The sequence below is a fragment of the Schistocerca piceifrons genome, chromosome 8 (genome assembly GCF_021461385.2).
Source record: "Schistocerca piceifrons isolate TAMUIC-IGC-003096 chromosome 8, iqSchPice1.1, whole genome shotgun sequence".
Classification (NCBI taxonomy): domain Eukaryota; kingdom Metazoa; phylum Arthropoda; class Insecta; order Orthoptera; family Acrididae; genus Schistocerca; species Schistocerca piceifrons.
In genome coordinates this window covers 495,904,193-495,928,589 of record NC_060145.1, presented here as the reverse complement: position 1 = coordinate 495,928,589, position 24,397 = coordinate 495,904,193, and the positions used below count along the sequence as shown (strand labels likewise).

Below are 24,397 nucleotides of genomic sequence, written 5' to 3'. Positions count from 1 at the left end.
TTAAATTACTTTGATAGTGATATTCTTTGTTCTGTTAAGGCCACTCAAGACGTTCTATTTTAATGGCCGATATCAGGAGCTACTCCATCTTAAGACTAGATATCTCGTTACGAGTGTATCGATGTGTTAGCCTCGTAACGATATATCTGATCTGGAAACGAAGTAACACTCGAAACTGGCCCTGAAAACAGAAAATTTTGTAGTGACTTGAAGAAGCAATGCGTATAAGAATTTTAGAAAATTACGGTTTTGTTCTCCATAAAACCAGGGAAGTAAATTTGCAATGACAAAATTACGTTGGTGGAGAAAGAAAAAGCAATGATATCTTCGTTGAATAATAGCTGTATGAAATACATATGATACGGAAGTTCATGGTGTGCTGTAAATTAGGCGAAGGGTATTAATTTGATAATAAGTTAGTTATACAGTATTTCACATATGCCACATGACATTATCAGTTATTTATGTCCGTAGTTTTATATCTGTTGTGCGTTCTACAGAGACTTACAGTTCGAAGTGGACGAAAACCAGAAAAACAGAGGATGCAAGGTATTTCGGCGTGACTAATGAAGAATGTTGCTAAACTTTCATCATTTGTTGCAGATGGACTTCTGAAATGAAGGTCATGCGTGAGAATTCCTAGTGAATCATGCTACTGTTTTCAAACAATTACATCTGCCTAATAATAAATTTAACAATTACATCTGACGAATAATTAATTTAAGTCCCATGAGAGTGCAGTATTGAGAAGAATTTCGTTCGATAGATGGTGACGTGTCACCAGATAAGTAGAATCTGATTTCAGGAACTAAATGCTGTTGGCCAGTGTAATGGGCGAGTCTGGTGTTGGTTGGACGAAACTCGCTCGCCAAGAAATCGCGTCAGTGTGGGGTCGCCTAATGAAACTGCGCATGTGCGTTTGTTGTGCAGCTTTAGGATAATTCTTGGATTCCTAATTTTACTGCTTATTTCCAGTCCCCACACCGCTGACAGGAAGTGAAATACAAAACTTTAGCTTTCCATTCCCGTTCGCTCTGTGCTCTGACCTAAACCAGGCTTACGTGCAGATGCACGGTTGTACAGTTCTCCGTTTCGCAGTCGTGTGATGTCTTGAGGATAGTCCCAGCACGAGAAAAGCCAATGGAGCCGCTCACTTTACGTGAAACGAGGGCGTGCAACGTATTGATTGCATAAAATGAGAATAGTGAACTAATTACCTTTATTTTCGAACTCAGGTGGTACCAGCAATTCAAACTACGGCCGTCGCAGACGTCAAAGAACTGCGTCGATGGACATCTCCTGAGAAATTAGAACAAACAGTAAATTTTAGGTTTTCTTTACGCATAAATAAAGAATCAAGTAAGTTGATATTACATTAATATAAAATTAAATGCTATTGTTGAGATTATCTTACAGCAAAACTAATTAGAACAAGATTATCTTTATTTATTTTTAAAATTTTAATTAATCACTATAGTGAAATACGTCATCTCTAGCTTTCTAGCCGTCGAATTATTACACTTCATGTTAAACTTTTCAAAGGGAACTAGAATAATGAAATGATTTCTATCAGGTGTTGAATAAAGACAAATTAAAGAATGATGTATGCACTTTGTAAAAGTGCAGAATTGTGTACTGAAGGAATGTATAACTATTCTTCGGAATTCAGGCCATCATAATTCAAGAAACAATGGCGATAAAAAACAAGATGCTTCAATTAGCAGCAAAAGACCTTAAGCTGAAAACCAACACATAGAATTACGAAACCCTGAAGAGGAAGGTGAAGAATTAGTCAATAGTCAGCCAGCTGAAATGGCAATAGAATAAAATATAGAGGAAAGTAAATTACAAATTTTGAAACGCAAGCATTTAGTTGTATTGTATTGAATTGTATGTTAACCGGGGTCCTAGAAACGAGTAGAGAGGCTCCGTCCCCGCCGCAGCCGCAGTGGTCCACAACCCCATAACGACTACCGCAGTCCACTTCACCCCTCCGCCGCCCCACACCGAACCCAGGGTTATTGTGCGGTTCGGTCTCCGGTGGACCCCCCAGGGAACGTCTTGCACCAGACGAGTGTAACCCCTATGTTTGCGTGGTAGAGTAATGGTGGTGTACGCGTACGTGGAGAACTGGTTTGCGCAGCAATCGCCGACATAGTGTAACTGAGGCGGAATAAGGGGAACCAGCCTGCATTCGTCGAGGCAGATGGCAAACCGCCTAAAAACCATCCACAGACTGGCCGGTTCACCGGACCTCGACATAAATCCGCCGGGCGGATTCGAGCTGGGGACCAGGCGCTCCTTCCTGGGTTAGACTGCACGGCCAACCGGGCAGGCAAGCATTTAGTTACTTATACTATTCTATCGATTTAACTAACGAAATTATTGAATTTATGATTTCAAATAGACCAACGAATATAGTCAGTCTGAAGACTGTATTTACCACAGGGCTTTATATAAAGACAACTTTTATAGAAAAATTTCAAATAGTGAAAAAGAAAAAAATTGGGCTCAAAAATTAAAAATATTCGAATTAATTTGTCTGAAATGGCCAAATACCACGTTGTTTCAATATGCGTTCAGCTACATTAAATCGTCTCTATCTGCAAATTACACTGGAGAAGTGAAATTATGAATGTTTGAAGATAATCATATGCTACTGAATGCAGAAGATCCAAAGGGACATTTTTTAATATCCTGTATCCTGCGTGGTATGCAGCCATTTTGGAACACAACTGAAGAGACGTGAAAAATGTATGAATGTGTTATAAACAATCTTAATTTTTTTTTTTTTTTGCTGGTACTGTGTGTAGAAGATTAAAAATTGTTTATCTCATATGTATAAAAATGACATTCTCATGTAATTTTAAAAGGTGAATGGGAACAGTTTTTAATATTGTAAAGTAATGAAAGCAATCAATTTCATTTTCTTGTCTGAAATGTGTATAAATTTAATTAAGAAATTCTACAGAGAGGAAAGACAAAATAATATGGGTAATTTATAGAGAGATTGATTTACTTTAAATTGCGGATTGTGATGAGGTAATTAATAAGTTTTCAAAGGACAAAGCAAGAAAAAACTTTCTCTTTATATATACAGGCTGTTCCTTTTAATTGAAGACATTGAAATATCTTGAAAACTACTCAGCGGATCAAAAATGGGTTTCGGAGGGGGACATCCAACTACATCACACTCGACCTGTCACACTACCCCGTACGCGGATGGCGGCGGCTAACTTTTAAATCTTCAATTGGAATACCCGGATTTTTATTGTAGATTATGATTCTATGGGAAAATCTACATTCGTTTTGTCTGAAGCATTTGCTTAATTTCGCCACAGATGGCGCTGTAATCGGAGGAATAGAAATGGATTCACATTCGGTGCAGGAGTTGTTCCCCTGGCTCAGTGCGAGGAGGCATGGCGTGGGCAACGGTTACGCAGAGACGTTCACACGTCGCATCATGGATGGCCGCTCTCTTTCGCACGTTCCGGCCTCTCTCCGAATAGCGTGACAGGCGTCGTGAATACGTTGTTGAAGTATTTGCACATCAGGAACTGGTTCAGCATACACAACACTTTTCAGGTGCCCACAGAATAAAAATCCGGGGGGTTCTGGTCTGGTGATGTAGGAGGCCATGCTACAGGGCCTTCGCATCCAACTCAACGTCCAGGGAAAACGTTGTTGAGGCACTGGCGAACTGTAATGCGTTGTGGAATAATAATGGTTCAAGTATGGGTCGCCAAGAACCCCTGCCCACATACTGATGCTGAACCGATGCTGATGAGACGCCTCAACCATTCTCCCGAGAATTGTCTGCAGTTCACAGATGGCGATTATGCAGAATGATGATCCAAGTTCTTGTAAAGGTTGTCTCATCGCTAAAGATGACATGGCAGAAATCTCATAATTGTGACGCTCTGGTGCAGCAACCATAGACAAAGTCTTTCCTGTAGAGAGTAATTTGGTGCCGATAATCCTTGCACTCATTGTAGGTTGTGACGCAGGATAACCGTATTTCAGTTGACACCATGTTGGCGGGCCACTTGCCTGCAGCTTGTACTATAGTTCGCCCCAGTATCCAGTAGCACCCGGCCCTCCAAATCTGGTGTACGCACAGGGGGCCTCCTCCCTGAACTTTCGACTGTCCGAAAGGACCCATGTCACACAAACACGCAAGATGGACTTTAAATGTAGTGTGATGTGGTTGGTGTCTGTGGGGGTACTTGTTTTGGTATAGCTGTGTTTTGCCTCTCGACCGTTTCCATTTGATTGGCCGTACACAGACACCATCTCGGCTTGTTCCCGGTGTGAATACCGGGCCATTCTGCTGCTTGCAGTACGCTAAGTCGATCACATAGCCTTCAACACACGAAGATCACAGTGCGCGTCGCCGGAGGAATTTACGTTCGTTAGCGCCATCTACTGTGACAACGATGCATTTATGGGCACATGTTCACAGGACCTTTTGTCCTCCGGTTCTAGTTAGAAATCTGTCCGTGCAGTTTGTCCCTTTTATTACTGTTCACCTGCATATAGATATACTGTATAAAGGATAAATATAGTTAATAAAAATCTCGGAAATTTCTTGACCGATTTGCTTCGTATTTTTACGTAATACTCTAGTAAAAATTTGGGTGGATAGATACACAGATACGTGTATAATAGGAAAAAACCGTTAGCAAAAATCTCTGAAATTTCTTGACAGACTTATCTCATATCTTTACATGATACTTTAATAAACATTCAGGACATGTGCTATATATGTTTTTAAACAACAATGTCCAAGTTTTCTGTTAAAACCGACTATGAGTGCTATTGTGTGCTGTAAAGATGAGAGGTTTCGTTTTATTTCTCTCAGTCAGTTTTAACGCCAACAATTAGGTTAATTATATCTCCCATTTCGTTGTATAAAATATTTGCAACCACGTGCTATTTTGTTTTCTTCATCGTACCCCGTTTTCACAGGAAACTGGAAACCTCCAGAATGAGATTTTCACTCTGCAGCGGAGTGTGCGCTGATATGAAACTTCCTGGCAGATTAAAACTGTGTGCCCGACCGAGACTCGAACTCGGGACCTTTGCCTCTCGCGGGCAAGTGCTCTACCATCTGAGCTACCGAAGCACGACTCACGCCGCAGGAGACCTTCTGTAAAGTTTGGACGGTAGGAGACGAGATACTGGCAGAACTGAAGCTGTGAGGACCGGGCGTGAGTCGTGCTTGGGTCGCTCAGTTGGTAGAGCACTTGCCCGCGAAAGGCAAAGGTCCCGACTTCGAGTCTCGGTCGGGCACACAGTTTTAATCTGCCAGGAAGTTTCAACTGGAAACCTACACTTACGGCTATCTGTTAAAACCATGCGAGATATTGCCGTTGAAGCTGCTATTCTGACCTTTCCAGCATCCTACATAGCAGTGACTCCATCCATGATCTACCCATTCATTTTGAGCTACTTCAGCTCCCATTCAAGGATTCGTTGACAGTAACGAGGCTCAATCAAGATTAGTGAGAGGAGCAGGGCAGAAGGTGGATAAAGGGGGAGGGAGTAAATTAGCAGAGAGAGTGAAAGAAAGAGGTGAGAGGACACAGAGAGAGATGGGTGGTAGGAGAGAGGTGGGTGGTAGAAGGATATGGACAGAGAGTGGGGCGAGGCGTAGGAGGTGGGGGGAAAAGGTGATTAGAACGCATATCCAATTCCCATACGTACACTGCACAACAGAATTAAAGGATCACTTTTTCGAAATATCGTAACTGTCTTCCATTCCAACGAATAAAGTTGACAGTTGACTCAAATGTGCCTACAACTTTGCCCTGTAATGGTGCAAAAGCGGTGGGCCTCGGAAATAAATCGCGTGTTAGGCGACCTTCAGACACGCGGAGAGAGGGCCAGAGGGTAGAAGTTAGTGTGACGTGGTAAGTGGGATCGTGATGTCACATTGGTACCAGATTTCACAACAACTCTGCCCAACACCACCGTTGACGTGTCACACGAGGGGAAGGTTGTCACAGACCCACTCAGGCACATTCCACCTCTTCTTTTCACTCTTCTGCTATGAGGGTTAGAACCGCGACGCTCACGCGGTTTTCTTATTAGAGTGGTGGAAATAACAGGTTTCCTCTGTAAAGGAACACTTTTAAAATCCTTAATGTATGTAGGTGAGTGCCACCGACTGTTTTGCCGCACTGGGAGGTCTTAGAGAGACCCTTTGCCATTTTATTCTTGTATGTGTCAGTATCGCACCTTTCCTTGGTGATGTCACAGGCAGCATAAAATAGGAGCACTGGAAAAGCATAAGGACCATTTGCTGCTTCAGACCGTTTTCAGATTTCGTCAGAAGATTTTGAAACGTCCCTACTGGGCCCAGCCTGTACACAAGAGCAAAAGTTGCGGTCGCGCTGCACTCCAAAGGGACACAGTCACGTTCGATGGGGATGCTGCCCCACAGTGTCTGTACAGAAGGGTTGAAACGACCGAGGGCGTCAGCAGTGTCAAAGGTTGCCAAGAAAATTTATGTTTTGCTCACCGCACTGTAAACTGTCGTTTTCGACCACGAAATGGAGGTGAATCAAAGTCCCAAGGAAACGGCTGGGTTTGCTGACGCATTTTATGTCACCCCCCCCCCCCCCCTCCAAGGTCTTTACGTTTATATTATGAGCGGCTGTGTGAAATATTTTCGTCAGTCGCTAATAAGAAAACCGGTGGCCTTCGCAGTTCTGGCCTCCATCGCAGACGAGTGAAAAGTATGGGTGAAATATGGGTAAGAGGGGATGTGACAACCTTCCCATCGTGTTGTGCGTCCACGGTTGCGTTGGGCACAGTTGTTGTGGAATTTGGTGGCAATCTTACATCATTAGCCTACCTAACACGTCACATGAATTTCTAAGCTCTCACCTTGTTACGCGCCCGAGGGTCATGTCGTAGCAGTGATTCTGCGTGGCGCGGGGCACAGAAGTCCTATATATGTCTCCGGAGGTATCTGGCAGCAGATGGCTACGCAGAGGTCAAAAAATTCCAGTAAATTACAGGCCCGCTGTTTGTGGGTACAGAGCCGGCCTCAGATCATGCGAATTTGGTCGCCAAGACATCAACATGAGTTAAATGTTGTGCTCCTCAAACCACTGTAGCAAGATTCTATCCTCGTGACACAGACAGTTATCTTGCTGGAAAGCAGCTTCTCTGTCGGGGAGGACGTCAAGCATGAAGTGATGCAGGACGTAGTATGCGATGATGTTGACATAATCCAAAGCTGTTCTGCACCAGTGCTCTAGGGGTGGGGTCCTCGATTAGTAATCAAAACCTCCTCGGCCCCGGATTCGAATCCTTCACTACTTAAATTTTGAACAAAAATGATCAGCAATACGGCTGGAGACTTACTGCATATGTAGTCATTCTCATTCTGCCAACGGCCTTGTCAAAGAGGACGGAGCAGCGGACAGAGGTTCAGGGCTTTAACTGGCCCTTAGGGTCAGAAACTGCTCCTAAAAGCAGAAGAATCCGCAATGATCAATGGCCTGAAGATATCGAAGGCGATGGTAATCGCTGCATTTAAGACGTACTGCGTATATACAGGACAAGTGGCGTATAGCTGAAAAAATGTCATGGTGATCTCTCCACTGGCAAAAGTTTCCGGACTCTACTCCCATTCGGACCGCTAGGAGGGGACTGCCAAGGAGGAGGTGACTATGAGAAAATGAGTGAATAATCAGCGAAAGGATAACATTCCACGAGTCGGGGCGTCGAATGCGACAGGGAAGCTAGAAAATCTGAAAAGAAAAATGCTAAGCCTCAATCTAGATATATTACGTGTCAGTGAAGTGAAATGGGAGAAGATAAGGATTTCTGGTCAGATGAGTATAGGGTAATATCAACAGCAGTAGATAATGGTATAACGGGAGTAGCACTCGTTATAAATAGGAAGGTGGGCCGGAGAGTGAGTTACTGTGAAAAGTTTAGTGAGAGGGCTGCTCTATTCAGAATCGATTGCAAACCAACACCGACAACGATATTGCAGGTGCACATGCCGACGTCGCAGCCCGAAGATGAAAAGACAAAGAACTTTTATGAGGTTGATGGACGGCTAGTTCCGTAACGGGGGATGAAAACGTAATAATTGGGGATTGGAATGCTGTTTTAGGGGTGGGAGTAGCAGAAAGGGTTACGGGAGAATATGGGCTTGTGAGGGGAGGAGAAAGACTAATTGAGTTTTGCTATTAATTTCAGCTAGTAATAGCGAATACTCTGTTCAAGAATCACAAGAGGAGGATGAAGTATACTTGGAAAAGGTCGGGAGATACACAAAGATTTTAGTTAGATTACATCATGGTCTGCCAGAAACTCCGAAATCAGGTACTGGATTGTAAGGCGCACCCAGGAGCAGGTACAGACTAAGATCAAAATTTAGTAGTGATGAAGAATTGGTTCGAGTTTGAGAAGCTAGTCAGAAAGAATCAGAGCGCAAAGAAGTGGGATACAGAAGTACTAAGGAAAGAGGAGATACGCTTGAATTTCTGTGAGGCTATAAATACTACTATAAGGAATAGCTCAGTAGACAGTTCAGTTAAAGAGGAGTTGACATCTATGAAAAGGGTAAGCACAGAAGTTGGAAAGAAAACACAGGTACAAAGCAGTTCGCTGAGGAGCATTGTGGCTGACGGATGAAATATTTCAGTTGATCGATCAAAGAAAGAAGTACACAAATGTTCAGAAAAATTAAGGCATACAGAAATACAAGTCACTTAAGAATGAACTAAACAGGGACTACAGGGAAGCTAAGGTGAAATGGCTGCAGAAAAATGTGAAAAAATCGAATAAGAAATGATGCTCGGAAGGACTAATTCAGCGTACAGAAAAAGTCAAAAGAACCTTCGGTGAAATTAAAAGCAAGGTTGGTAACTTTCAGAGTGCGATGAGAATTCCACTGTTAAATGCAGAGGAAAGAGTACAGTGAAGGCCTTTGTGAGGGAGAGGAGTTGTCCGATGATGTGGTACAAGAAGAAACAGAAGTGGGTACAGAAAAAATAGGGGATCCAGTATTAGAATCAGAATTTAAAAGACATTTGGATGACTTAAGATCAAATAATGCTAAGGAATTTCTAAAATCATGGGGAAGTGGCAATAAAGCGAGTATTCATGTTGATGTGCAGAATGTATGAGACTGGCGATATACCATTTGACTTTCGGAAAAATATCATTCATACAGTTTCGAAGACTACGAGGGCAGGCAACTGCGAGAATCATCGCACTGTGAGCTTAACAGCGCACGCAACCAAGTTTCTGACAAGTATAATACACAGAAAAACGGAAAACAAAATTCAGGATCTGTTAGAGGACGACCAGTTTGGCTTTGGAAAAAGTAGAGGCACCAAAGAGGCAGGTCTGATGTGGATGACATTGGAACCAAGGCTAAGGAAAATTCAAGACACATTCATAGGATCTATCGATCTGGGCAAAGCGTTCGACAGTGACAAATGGTGCACGATGTGCGAAATTTTGAGGAAGAAGGGGTAAGTTATAAGGAAGGCCTTTAATACACAATACGTACAAGAGCCAAGAGGGAACAATTAGACTAGGAGTGTATGAAGGAAGTGGTCAGATAAAAAAGGGTGTAAGGCTGGGATGTGGCGTTCCGCTCCGATTGTTCAATCTACACACGGAAGAAGAAATGACGGAAATAAAAGAGAGGTTCAAGACCGTAATTAAAATTCAGGATGAACTCATATCAGTGACATGATTCGGTTGCTATCCTCAGTGAAAGTGGAGAAGAATTGCAGGAGCTACTGAATGGAACGAACGGTCTAATCGTTACACAATATAGCCTGAGAATAAATCGAACAAATGCGAAAGTAATGAGAAGTAACAGAAATGAGAATAGCGAGAAACTTAACATCAGGATTAGTGATCACGAAGTAGATGAAGTTAAGGAATTCTGTTATCTAGGCAGCAAAATAACATACGACGAACGGAGCAAGGAGTACATAAAAGGAATACCGGCCCTAGCGAGAAGGGCGTTCCTGGCCAAGAGAAGTCTACTAGAACCAAACAGAAGCCTTAATTTGAGGAAGAAATTTCTGAGAATATACATTCGGAGCACGGCATTGTATCTCAGCGAAATATTGACAATGGGGAAACCGGAAAAGAAGAGAATCGAAGCATTTGAGACGTGGTGCTACAGAAGACTGTTGAAAATTACGTGGACTGATGAGGTAAGGATTGAGGTTCTGCGCAGAATGGACGAGGAAAACACTGATGAGAAGGAGGGACAGGGTGGTAGGACATGTGGTAAGACATCAGGGAATAATTTCTATGGTACTAGAGCCAATTGTAGAGGGTCAAAACTGTAGGAAAGTAGAGATCGGAATACATTCAGCATATAATGAAGGACGTAGGTTGTAAGTGCCGTTCTGAGATGAAGAATAGGCTGACAACACAGGAGAGGAATTCTTGGCGGACAGCATCAAACCAGCCAGAAGACTGAAGGCTCAAGGGAAAAAGAAAAGAGAAATCCAAAGCTGTCATGGTGCCTCTGATAAGTACGACAGGTGTGACCGACACTAAAGCCCAGATGAATGTCCCCCCCATAAAATGACAGTGTGAGCACCGGTTTGCGTCCGTACTACGGTGTTCATATTTGGAGCAGCAGATCGCTTGGATGAGGACGCATCAAGACACGACCCTCGACCTGGCGTAACAAGAAACGTGATTCATCCGACCTGGCCACACGTTTCCAGTGACCCACGCCCCAGTCTCGAGAATCCCGTGCCCACCGCAGCCGTAGGTGTTGACGTCGTCGGGTCGAAATGCGATCACGTAGATGGTGTTTGGTTTGTGGGGCGCTCAACTGCTCGGCCATTAGCGCCCAGAGAGTGCACATTCACCAGTGTGCGCAGAATAGTGTCATGCGAAACAGCACTGTCAGATCTACCACGGATCTACGTCTACATACTAAGCCACAGGGTGCATGATAGAGGGCACATTGCGCCACTAGTAGTCCTTTCCTTTCCTGTTCCCTTCACAAACGGAGCGAGGGAAAATGTCTATATTCCATCGTACAAGCCCTAAATTCTCTTGTGTTTGTGCGGCTTATCCGAAATATAAACGTTGACGGCAGCAGAACCATTCTGCTGTCTGCTGGTTCTCTATATTTTCTCGATAGTGCTCTGCGAAATGAACGCCTTCTTCTCTTGAGGGACTCTGGTTTGGCTTTACGAAGCATCTCTATAAGACTGGCGTGTAGGTCGAGCCTACCAACATTAAATTTATCAGTACGCCTCTGACTTAATCCGACCTGACGGGGATTCCAGACACTGGAGGAGTGCTCACGAACTGGTCACACTACCGTTCCTAGTGTTCTCCTTTGTAGATGACCAACACTTTCCCAGAATTCTCCTACTGAACCCAAGTCCACCATTCGCCTCTTCTGCTACGGACGTCACGTGCTCATCCATTGCAACGTTACGCCCAGATATTTAACCGACGTGACTGTGTCAAGCAGGACACTACTGACGCTGAATTCGAACATTGGACGGCATTATTTTTTAACTCGTCTGCTTTAGCTTACTTTTTTCTACATTTAGAGCATACCAAAAAGAGTTGCGTCTGAGTCATCCTGTATCCTGTTGCAGTTACTCAACAACATGTCCCCGTACACCACAGCGTCATCAGCAGATTGCTGCCTGCCTAACCATTACAACGTTTATGTGCAGAGAGAAATATCTCGGATGTAATTTTGTCGCAGGAACAAGCAAGTTTCCGAAAGGGAAAATCATGCGTAGATGATGTCTTTTCACTGAAACGGATAATTCAAAAGATACGAGAATTTCATCTGGAAACATCCTAGCATTTGTGGATTGCGAAAAAGCATTTGACAGAATTCACGGAGTCAATGGGAAATGATGGAAAAACAGGAATCTCTGAACATCTGATCCACGTCGCAAGAAGGCCATAATGCGAACACCGAATTACAATCACCGCGGGTAAAGAGTTAACACCTGAAACATACAGAAGTCAAGGAGTAAAAGAAAAGTGTAGCTTGTCACCAACATTACTCTATATCTATGTAGGTGACATGATCAGAGAATGAAAAGTAGATACAACACAATCAGGCATAAATATTGGGAGGAACAAAAATATTAACACGATGTTACTCGCGGATGATCAAGTTATCATACAAGACTGCGAAGATAAATTACTTAAACTAAATGGGATAACTGCAATCTGACAATTTCTATAAATAAAATTAAAACCATGGCCTTTTTAGGTATTCACCCAGTACGAACAAAAATAGTTCACAGTCTCAATAATAAACTGACAGAACCGGCAGCTCATTTCAAATGTTTAAGATGTGACTTGTAATTTGAACAGGATGTGTGTATACAAAGAAAAATAGTATTTAATAGTATATATGTCGTGCAATAAGAAGAACACTTCACGGTAAAATAAGAAGAAGGACACAACTAAAATTTTATAAAGTCGTGACAATTCCTATTTCATTATATGATCAGAATGTTGGACGCTGAGAAAGAAAGATCTACGGCAGCCAGAAGCATCAGAAATGAAATTTTAAGATATGTGTAAGGCTGCTCTAGAGAAGAAAAAATCGGAAACGAACTAATAAGGGAAGAATGAGGAATCCAACCAAAAACGCCAAAGGGAATCCAATGCAAAGAAAACTGGAGAGAATATGTACTTCTTGTGTACCACAAAGACTTCCTAAACTAGCAGTGGATTGTAAACTATGGGGCAAGAGAATTGTGTGGAGACCGTGGATCATGTATGAGACCGCAACAGGCCCCAGGCCTGGAGTCGAAGAAGAAGAAGAAGAGGAAGAATATCGTCGCGAGAATAGTTTCCTATTCGTCCTTGCTCTGCTTGTACACGGTATAGACAATAATTGTTTACAACGTACTATTGTCGTACAGAGGAAGTCGAGAGGAAGAATTTGGTACAGGACAATTGTGGTCTACCAAGTCCGGAAACCACCACAAACTGGTCTACAAAATCCACTTAAGCTACAGCGCATGCACAGCGTGCGAGATTTTCAACATTCTCTAACTCTCTCCGATCATACTATGGATCCTACAGAAAAATGAATGGGATCTCCTTTGTAGACTGTCTAATTTACCTTACGTTTTCGCTAGAGGCCGCGTATTTCAAGTCACTGGAGAAAAACTTATAAAGGTGGCCTTTCAACGAACTCCCACCCCGACACTGACTCCCCCGCCCCCCTCTACAAAAATCTGTGACTGCGTGAATTGTTTTCCGTATTCGACCTTTTTTGGTTTTAATTTTAAAAGCTATTATTATGCCACCAGCTTAGTCGTGCCAGTATAAGTTGTAAAATTCACGTTTGTGTAAATTTTACTTACAATTCTGTGAATGTTAACAACATAAAATAATAATAAAATGTTCTGTTTGTCTGTCCTACTTATTACCAGACTACTTTGTTGATATATTAAAAAAACTAGAAACCCGCCTGGATTGCGAAAAAAGCACCTAGTGTTAACCTAGGTTTCGACGTAGATAACTACACCTTCTTCAGAACAATAAAACCCACAAGTCCCTAAGAAGACCTTTGTCAATGATTAAAAGAACACCATAGCTACACATTTATAAACGAAAAAAAAGGAAAACAGAAACAGTACATATGTACAAAGACTAAAACACTACTTAACTTAATGGTGTAACCTCCACCTCACACCGGCCTATGTTCGATGAGCCATGACCCGCCATAAACTGCAGCGGAGACATCACTGTTGAAAAGGGGTTTAGTTGGAAGTCCTTTTATGTACGTTTCCCTTAAATAACTTGAACACAGCATCTTCTAGCATAAACGTATCACAGTACAAAAATGAAGTGCATTTACCCTTAACTACATTCGCTGGATAATTTACTTTTCATTCCACACGTCAGTCTTTTGTCTACAGTTCCGTTTCTACTGCAACGTTGCCACTCCGCTTCTGTGTAACCCTACAAAGGAATTCCCCATCACGTCTCCGTCTAATTTAGTGGTAAGAGGGCCCAGTGGACAGCCCGTCAAAAACTGAACACAGATCAAGCGTGGAAACAGGAACAAGCTGTACTGAACTGTGGAATAAAAAAAGCAGAATGGAAACAGTAAGCGGTCCAAGGACAGCAAGTGCAACGTAGAGCAGCTGGAAAGAGCAACAGCGTCTTGGTTAAGTGGATCGGTCAGAGACCTGGCTGTCCTCTGTAACAAAAAAACTGAGTGACTGGTTCAGCGATGAACTTGAACGCGTGTAATGTGACGTTCACCCCGATCACGTGCTACGACCGAAAAGAAGGAGAAAAAAAAAAAAGTGGTCTCGGTGTTGGACTGCCACGCAGGTGAGTCGTGTTCAATCCCCTCGCAGGCCAATTTTATCTTTCCGCTGTTCGCTGTATTCAAATTTGTGTCAGTGTCGTGGTGTAACGACCGTTTCAAACAGTGAGGTGTAAGGAAGGGACCTACAATGACAGTTGATTCAGCTCAACTACTCTATTAACAGCCAGATGGAAGGGGCTCTCGAATGGGAACCGCAAACGTTTGATGACAAGGCGACAAGTCAACCGAATCCTTCACCTGAAAACACGTCTGGTGTATCATACGCGGAATTAGTGACAGTACGTGTGTCATATGACAGGAATGTCTTACCAACGCACCTGATTTGTACGCCTGATAAGTGAGTGAGATATGCCTCCTTGCGTGACTTAGGTGTTCGTATAGTGTGAATGCGATCACTCCCAAGAAATGATGAAAACATAATAGTTTGCCCCATAAGCTGCAACAAATGAACGTAAGAGTTTCACAGAGTTTACTTCTGCTCTGTCAAAACATATGTTTTTAATGTTTTTGAAGCTGCGTTTCATTTTGGAAGTTCTGGCTCTTGAATTCCTTTGTTGTAACATAGTTCATAGAGTTTTGAACACGGCTCGTCCACTTCACAGTCCAGCACCGTTACCACCTTCTTTTTAAATATATAAAAGGGATTCAGAAATAAGGATGAGAAATTTCCACCACTACTTTTGCCCTCAGTAAGAAAAAAAAACCTCTTCAGGCTTGGTCTCTATCTGATCCTACTCCCAGTACGACTAACCTAGGGTTATGATGTGCGAGCAAGGATAAAGGAAAGGAAACCACAGGTGAGCCATGAAAATTTAACATAATCAGTTTTTATTTTATTTTTATTTATTTATTTATATTTTTTAACTTTTATTTGCTTATTTATTCTTATTTTTTGTATGTGAGCGCCTTGAGTAGAGTGTCCTGCGTCGGCCAGCATGTCCAGAGTGTCTTCTCGAGTGGGCGTTGATTCCGTTATCCCTTCTGTTCAGTTCGGGTAGATTCATTCAGATCAGTTTTCAGCTTCTCATTGCTTTGACGTTCCAGCTGCGAGGCGGATCATGATACGTGCTCCCTAAAAAGTTGGAGAAGTATTGCTGACAGCGTGGGTTGCGTGTTAGGACGCAGTGTCGTTCGTTGAGATAATTCCAATATCCTAGCACTGACTTACGGCCGGAATTATAAAGCTAACGTATCGTGTGGCCACAGGATCAGTTCACAGAGTGAGATTTTGGTGATGGGTTAAGAAATCACCCCCCCCCCCCCCCCCCAGGAATAAAAGCGTGTGGATGCCGACGCGAGCGGCTGTTTGGGTGTTAAGAAACGCCAAAATACGCCGCGCAAGTGTCCAGACATCGTACGCAGGACCACAGTGGAACCGGTGGTCGTCTGTGTCGTCTTCCACAGCGGATGCAGAGGGAAAGGTGGACTAGATGGATGCGATGCAGTCGACGTCGGTTAACTAGTTTTTCATTCACTGGGATATACCACGCTGACTGAACGTTGGATTCGAGAAAGGGGCGTGGACTGCTTTCCATATGTGTCGCCGCACATACTGCTGATACTTAATTTCGATGGGGTTGGGCGGGCGGCACTTGGTAAACCGTCTGAAACAAACGTATAAGTGGTAAAAACCGGTAGACATAACTGAAGTCCAGGAAAAATCGCCGTACACGACGAAAGGGGGATGTGATAGTCGATAACAGACCTGGAACGGACAAAGAGACCGGCGCAAAGTCTTGGAAAGGGAGTGCAGTGAGGCTCAGAAGACTACGACGCCAGGGTTTGAGCTGGGAGCTGATGTACAGCGCCGTGAATCTGGTCGGAAGATGTTTCAGTCCCACCCCACCACGGTCCCATGAGAGTGCAAGGGAGTCATACTGCACTTTCAATAACATCCGCCGGCCGCGGTGGCCGTGCGGTTCTAGGCGCTGCAGTCCGGAACCGCGGGAGTGCTACGGTCGCAGGTTCGCCGCCTCAGGCATGGATGTGTGTGATGTCCTTAGGTTAGTTTAAGTAGTCCGAAGTTCTAGGGAACTGATGACCTAAGACGTTAAGTCCCATAGTGCTCAGAGCCATTTGAACCATATTTTTGAATAACATCCCTGAGCTGACGAAGGAGCCCAATGCCATCAACAGAAGTCGGGCCAGGAGAGTTGGGACCAGTAGTACCTGATCCACATGTGATACTTGGGAGGCATGAAAGATGTTCACATACCGGGCGCATTGGATAACGTCGAGGGCTCGTAGCTGATGATCTCCTAGGCTAGCTCTGATGGTCTGTAGCAAACGCCTACCGTTAGTAGTCGCTGAGCGACGGAGATCGGCTGTGAATTCAATACCAAGACATCGAACCATGGCGGCGACGCTAAAGGGGGGCGACGCTTCTCTCCGTTAGGCCTTCACTTATGAATAAGACTTCGGATTTGGAAATGTTGAGGGTGGAGCCAGATGCTTTGCCTTAAGTCGCCACCCATGTCAGGGCTGCTCGAACTTCACCCCCATTGTGCAGGTAAAGAACGAGGTCGTCCGCATAGGCCATGCAGTAGAAACGGTGCCCATGCAACGTCATACCTTCCAAACGTTGGCGCAGTCTCTGGAGCACGGGTTCCAAAGCGAAGGCACATAGAATTGCGGAAAGGGGGCAGCCTTGCCGGATCGACAGTGCGGCGTGAGGCAGATGTGGTACAAGATTCTGGAGGTCACTCCACTCAAAAGGCGCAATTTTACATTAAAAAAACCGCCGGGGAAATCCTTATGTTGAAGAATTGTCCGCAAATAGGAGTGGTCTACATGGTCGAAGGCCTGGCTAAACTCCACCATTGCCACGGCACCAGGAAGACGTTAGTGACGAGCACGGTAATGGCAAAGGGCCATACAGATATTGTTGTCACCTCCTAGGGAACTCTTGTCGCAGCTGACGTAATGTGCGACTTTCTTGAGTTGTGATGCCAGCAGCCGTGTAAATATTTTCATACGGCTGTTCAGCAACGTGATTGGTCGATAATCATGGATGCTCGATGGCCCGTGCTGTTTGTGAACGGGTATAATGACACCCTAAGGAAAGGAGGTAGAGACCACTGTCAACGGGGACATGAGATCTTGTGCGATGGTCGCCCCTGTAGAAGCCAACAAAGAGTTAAAACTTTCGTAAACTTCTATGGGGATACCATCGGTCCCTGGGGATCTGATGTCAGATCCTGCCTTGATAGCATCGAGTATTTCATCTCTAGTCACGTCTTCTTGGAGGCTACCACCACCAGGAGAGTGCTCCTAGTAAGTTGTGCGACCTGTGTAATCAGTTTCACGGAATGTGGCACAGCTGCATACAACCCAGCGAAATGATTGTGGAGGGCACGGCCGATGGTTTGTTGGATCTCATGCCGTTGGCCTTCTGCACCAGTGACGCGCGTCGTCGTCCTCTTCTTTCCTGGTGGTACATTGACTGAGGTTCTTGAGGTATACGAACAGGGATCCGAGATCGGACTGCAGAGCCATCCAGGTGATGGCGCGTGATCAAGGAGATCTGCGCCTTTGTTCGGTGTACCACCGTCTGCCTGGCTGGCAAAAAGGTGCAGTCACAATGGATGGAACAATAAAAGTGCAAGTATCAGTATGCCACGCCTTGGCTTGCTTACCAAAGGTCATCAATGTTTTACAGAGGGTCGGCTTTGCAGAGGAGAGCCACCAAGGCAAGGTGAGTCATTGGTGTCACGGTGACGCTGGCACCGTGCCTTTGCTTCCTCGACCATACGCCGACCGTCTCGGGAGGTCAGTTGGACGACGCTGAATTTCCACAGGCCACGATTATGTCACACACGCTGTCGGTCGAGAATGAAGTCGGTTGGGTTCCACAGAGCTTCGTCCATGTGTCAATGAGTCGCAGGCAATCTATGACCGCCGAGAGAGCCGCACAAGATGAATGCTGTGGGAGTTGATCAGTGAGCCCTTGTGTGGAGTTGAAGTCCCCACCGAGCACCAAATCGTCTTGCGGGCTTGTGACGAGCAGTGTGGCCTCTTCGGCGAAGAATGTATGTCGGTCATGACGGCGACTAGAGCCAGCCGGTACGTAAATATTAATGATAAGCACGCCAAATAGTGCGAGGTTCAAATGGTTCAAATGGCTCTGAGCACTATGGGACTTAACATCTAAGGTCATCAGTCCCCTAGAACTTAGAACTACTTAAACCTAACTAACCTAAGGACATCACACAACACCCAGTCATCACGAGGCAGAGAAAACCCTGATCCCGCCGGGAATCGAACCCGGGAACCCGGGCGTAGTAATGCGAGGGACATACTCCTTGCGGTGGGGTGGTTTGCGGCATTCTTTGCAGGGAACTGCAGAATGGCGACGCCACTGCCATTGTTGGAGGCGTGAGAAACGTAGGCTGTGTACCCACTGTAGGAGTGCAATATCAACATCTGCAAAGTAGGCAGTGTCTCGCAACATGACCAGTTTGTGAGGGGCTCGGATGGTGGCAAGTTTCATTGTGACGACACGATATTGTTGTGTACAGTCCCTTACAATCGATGCGGAATGCGTTATGGAAGCATCCTGCAGGTTTAGACCCGCTGGGTCTGCCGCAGTGGTCATGATTACTGACAGGGCGCCGGCTCAGGTGCCCCTGTAGGATGCTGACACACACAGTGGTTACGGTTACTACAAACCACACCACAAGTTGGGAAACGGGGCCAAATTTCTAGTAGTTTACTGTCGAGTTGAGATTTTCACAAATGTTTTATTCGTGTCTTACAGAAACTAGCAGTACGGCAATAAACAGCCTTTTAAACACGCCACTAAAGGCAGTCAAGTAATTTATAGTAATACAACAATTTTTAAAAATTAAAAAAAACACAGAAGCTATCAGTACGACAATAAACAACCTTCTAAAACACATCGCTAACGGCAGTCAAGTAATTTATAGCAATACAACAGTTTAACAAATATTTAAAAAAACACAGAAGCTAGCAGTACGGCAATAAACTACCTTTTAAAACACGTCGCTAACGTCAATCAAAGTAATTTATAGCAATACAACAATTTAAAAAAATTGAAAGAACACTAGTAAACAGGCTTCTAAAGTAAATACAGAACTTTGTTAATAAAGTACGGTGAGGTAGTGACGCTACCAGCACCGCCATTAAAAAACATTAAACAGGTCTCAGCAAACACACGATTAATGGCAATAAAAGGAATTTACAAACTTGGAGGAATTTAAATAAATTTTAAACAAAAGTGTCCTGGAATATCATTAGAACATAACAGATATGACGGACCCATGTAAGGCGGCCACAAACCACCCACTCAGGGATGCTCAGGCTAGACAGAATACTGACCAATTTAAATACGCCCATAAACACAATTGCCACTCTCAGGCTGGTCACTGCACCGACTTTTAGCCAGCGAAAACTTGTTATAAGATGGCTTCACTTACTGACAGAATTACAGCTAACCTCGTGCAACGAAATATTACACCACACAGTCCTGAATGAGCGACCACATGATCAACCAACAAGAAGCATGAATCTACTCATAACCCATGACAGAATAGCGAAACAATTAAATTGCCAAAACTGCACCTCCCATCGGACAGTAACGAGAGGAGGAGGAAAGATCACTGTCTTCAATTACACCGGTGCCAGGGACAGGAAACCCGGTCGCCGGAGGCCACAAGGCAGAAGAGACGCTGGTTACACAAAATTATTACTTAATGATCAAACCTTCCACGAACATAACTTGCAATTATGCTCGAACACGCAGTACACGACCTCCGATGGCAAGGATACACACATCCAACCGCGCAAGCGTCGCCAGCGTACCCAAAAAGCCACGGTCACGCGACAACACGCTCTGTCACCGGAGTTCACGTCTTCTCTGCGACGTTGACGGGTAGTGACCGCTCCTTCATGTTAGGTGTCTCCTTTTAAACTCCAGTGTTGAAACGGAGGATGTAAAGAAGCTTGTTAACGTCCCACCAAGGCGAAACGAACAGCAGCTACTCGTGGGGCGATTCTACATACAACCAACACGCGGGGAGCTCTTCCGTCAACTCGACCCGCTCGTTACACACAACCGACATACATCACGTAGCGACTCGGTACAACCGACCACGCCTGCTTCGCGCTGGAGAGCCACACTGCCCTCGCGTGTCCACCACACTCTCTGCGTGCAATCCCCTACTTCCGCGCCACCACACGAGGTCAAAGATCTCACTTCCTCCATAGCAGTTTCCCGGAAGCAAAAACGCAGATATCGATAGAAGAGGGAAAAGACAACCAAGCAGCCACTTAATGACAGACAACATATCAAACAAACATGTCAGGGGGCGAAAAGGAAAACCAATGCAATCTAAACACAAGGTGTAGCACGAGTCGATACACGGCTCAGATGCTGTCGCTCGGACACGCTGGTGGTCTGATCCACTCCTTCTTCGACATCATCGGCCCAGGATGCTGACGTCTTAGGCATGTGACAGTCGTTTACTGTCAGGGCAAGGAAAGCACGCGCCAGCCGCTGTGGCCGAGCGGTTCTAGGCGCTTCAGACCGGTACCATGCGGCTGCTATCGTCGCAGGTTCGAATCCTGCCTCGGGCATGAATGTGTGTGATGTCCTTAGGTTAGTTAGATTTAAGTAGTTCTACGTTCTAGGGGACTGATGACCTCAGAAGTTAAGTCCCATAGTACTCAGACTCAAATGAACCATTTGAACCAACCTCAAGACGTGGTCACTGCCGCTTTCCAACAATGTGGAAACGTTTTGGGTCACCTCGCGAAGAAGTGGCAAACATTTACTATCTACCCAGCAGATCGAAACTAAGGACAGCCATGCCCGAGGCAGGATTCGAACCTGCGACCGTAGCGGTCGCGCGGTTCCAGACTGTAGCGCCTACAACCGCTCGGCCAGCGTCTTGAGGTACCTTAAAGTTCGGAGACCGAATCCCGCATTGTCGACTGTCACTGCATCAACGTCTCCATCAGGGTGGTTAAATTTTAGTCCGGCGGCGTGTCGTTGGACAACTTCAGCGCATAGCGCCTCCGTCGACATCTTGATGTAAAGTCAATTCGCAGTAATAATATTGCTGTTACCGATAAATCAGATATATGTACAGTATTTAACAATCATTTTCCGAGCATTGCTGGTGAATTAAATAAAAATTTAGTTTCTACAGGAAATCATATAAATTTGTTAGCAAATGCCTTTCCGAGATTGACGTCTGAAATACAGACAAGAGAGAGATTGAGTCAATAATTAAATCACTGAAGACTAAGGACTCTCATGGTTATGATGGAGTGTCTAGCAGAATATTAAAGTACTGTGCTGCAAATGTTAGCCCTGTATTTAGCCATATTTGTAATTTTTCCTTTAGCGATTAAAGTACTCAGTAGTAAAGCCGCTTTATAAAAAGGGAGAAAGGGATAATGTAGATAATTTTAGACCTATTTATATGCCATCAGTGTTTGCAGGAGTAATCGAAAAAGCTGTGTATGTAAGGTTAATTGATCATTTTATATCACACGATTTGCTATCAAATGTACAGTTCGGCTTTAGAAGTCGTTTGAAAACTGAAAATACTATATTGTCTTTTCTCTGTGAGGTACTGGATGGGCTAAACAAAAAGTTTCGAACGCTTGGCGTATTTTTTGATTTAACAAAGTTGACTGTGTTGATCTTACAATATTGCTCCAGAAGTTGGACCATTACGGAATAAGGGGAGTAGCTCACAACTGGTTCATCTCTTACTTTAGCAACAGGCAGCAAAAGGTCATTATTCACAATGTTGATAACGGATGTGATGTGGGATCTGAGTGGGGTACTGTCAAGTCGGAGGTGCCCCAGGGATCAGTGCTGGGGCCGTTCCTGTTCCTTATTGGTATAAATGATATGCCCTCTAGTATTATGGGTAACTCTAAAGCATTTCTATTTGCTGATGACACTAGCTTGGTAGTAAAGGATGTTGTGTGCAATATTGATTCGGTTTCAAGTAGTGCAGTACATGACCTCAGTTCATGGCTTGTAGAAAATAAACTTACGTTAAATCATAGCAAGACTCAGTTTTTACAGTTTCTAACACACAATTCAACAAAACCTGACGTTTTAATCTCACAAAACGGGCATATGATTAGTGAAACTGAACAGTTCAAATTTCTAGGTGTTCAGATAGATAGTAAGCTGTCGTGGAAAGCCCACGTTCAGGATATTGTTCAAAGAATTACTACTGCCATTTTCACTATTCGAACGGTATCAAAAGTGAGTGATACTTCGACACGTAAATTAGTTTACTTTGCTTATTTTCATTCACTTATGTCGTATGGTATTATGTTTTGGGGTAACTCTTCCCATTCTAGAAGGATATTTTTGGCTCAGAAACGGGCGATTCGGGCAATAAGTGGTGTGAGTTCACGAACCTCTTGTCGACCTCTGTTCACGAATATGGGTATTTTGAGGTTGGCCTCTCAATATGTATATTCTTTATTGTCGTTTCTTGTTAACAATATTAGTTTATTTCCAAGAATAAGCAGCTTTCACTCGGTTAATACTCGGCAGAAATCAAACCTCCATTTGGATCGGACTTCCTTAACCCTTGTGCAAAAAGGTGTGCAGTATACTGCTGCATCCATTTTCAATAAGCTGCCACTCGAATTCAAAAATCTTAGCAGTAATCCACGCCCTTTCTAATCGAAACTGAAGAGTTTCCTCGTGGGTCACTCCTTCTAGTCTGTCGACGAGTTCCTTGAAAAATTAAGCTGATACTTATTGTATTGCTGATAGCATTTACTTGAACTTATGGACCGACTTTTTTTCGGGTTCATGAACATTTATTTTTATCTGTTATTACTTTTATGTTGTAAGTTCATGTACTGACACGTTCCATGACCTTGGAGATTTGCTCTTCAATTTGGTCCTACGGAACTTGACGTGTAAATAAATAAAAAAATAAATAACACTTGCTGTGATGGAAAAATGTATTCCAATGACGTCCAGAGGGTTCAAACGCATATCCTGTTGTATGAAATCTTCAACTTTAAAAGCTCTCGGTCGTGGATGGTCGGCCTGAAACGTTACTTTGATGGTCGCTCGGCGGTAAGTAAGTGTGTGCTATGAGGTACGGTCCTGTAGTGGACTCTGTAAACACGAGTACCGCAACGGGGAAGTAAACATCACCTAGAGCGGAGCGCTGGCCTGGACATCAAAATGCCTTAATATAGGGGTTCCGCAAGGTAGCATATTAGGACCAATACTGTTCCTGATATACATCAATGACTTTCCCAGTAGTGTTACTCATGGTAAAAAATTCTCTTCGCTGATGGCAGCAATATCGTAGTCACTGAGAAAACAAGAGAACCCTTGCTGTGAAAGCAAATGAAACTCTCAAGGAAGTTTATGAGCGGCCAATAAGCAATAAAGTGACATTGAACATAAAGAAAACCTATGCCATAAATTTCAGTTTGAAGAGGAAAAATGACAATGTTAAATTAAATGTAGATGGCACCTCTATAGACTGTGTAACAAATGCAAAATTTCTAGAAATGAATATTGATTCTCAGTTGAAGTGGTGTGAACACACATAGGTACTTGCAAACAGAATGTCATCAGCATGTTATGCCCTTGGAATCCTATCATCAGTGTGTAACATGCAGTGTCTTTTAGTTACATATTATTCATATGTACCCTCAATTCTTAGTTATGGCATTCTTTTTTGGGAAACAAACGCACAAAATATGAACACAATTTTCAAATTCCAGAAAAGAGCCATAAGAATAATAACTAAATGTACTAGTCGAGCTCATTGTAAAGATCTGTTCAAAAGCCTAGGGAATTTAACTGCTCCATGTGAATACATTTCCAGTCAGTTGTACACATCAAAATAACATTGGTAATTACTGCACAAACAGCTCTGTCCATGACCATGCAAGAGATAGACTCAACTTACATTTACCAAGAAAAAATAAACATAAAACTCAAAACTGCATTTTCTACCAAGGAATAAAACTGTACAATAAATTACCAAAGGAAATTTAAAAAATTGCAAAACTACACCTATTTAAAAAGGCAGC

General features: G+C 43.8%; 1 protein-coding gene across 1 annotated transcript in view; it reads right to left on the bottom strand.

Moving 5' to 3' along the window:
- LOC124711650 (PI-PLC X domain-containing protein 1-like) overlaps nt 1–24,397 on the bottom strand; it is a 405,069-nt gene that overhangs the window by 247,356 nt on the left and 133,316 nt on the right. The window contains exon 2 of the mRNA XM_047241837.1: nt 1,218–1,299. The gene's annotated coding sequence lies outside the window, so the exon portion shown is untranslated. The remainder of the gene's footprint in view (nt 1–1,217; nt 1,300–24,397) is intronic.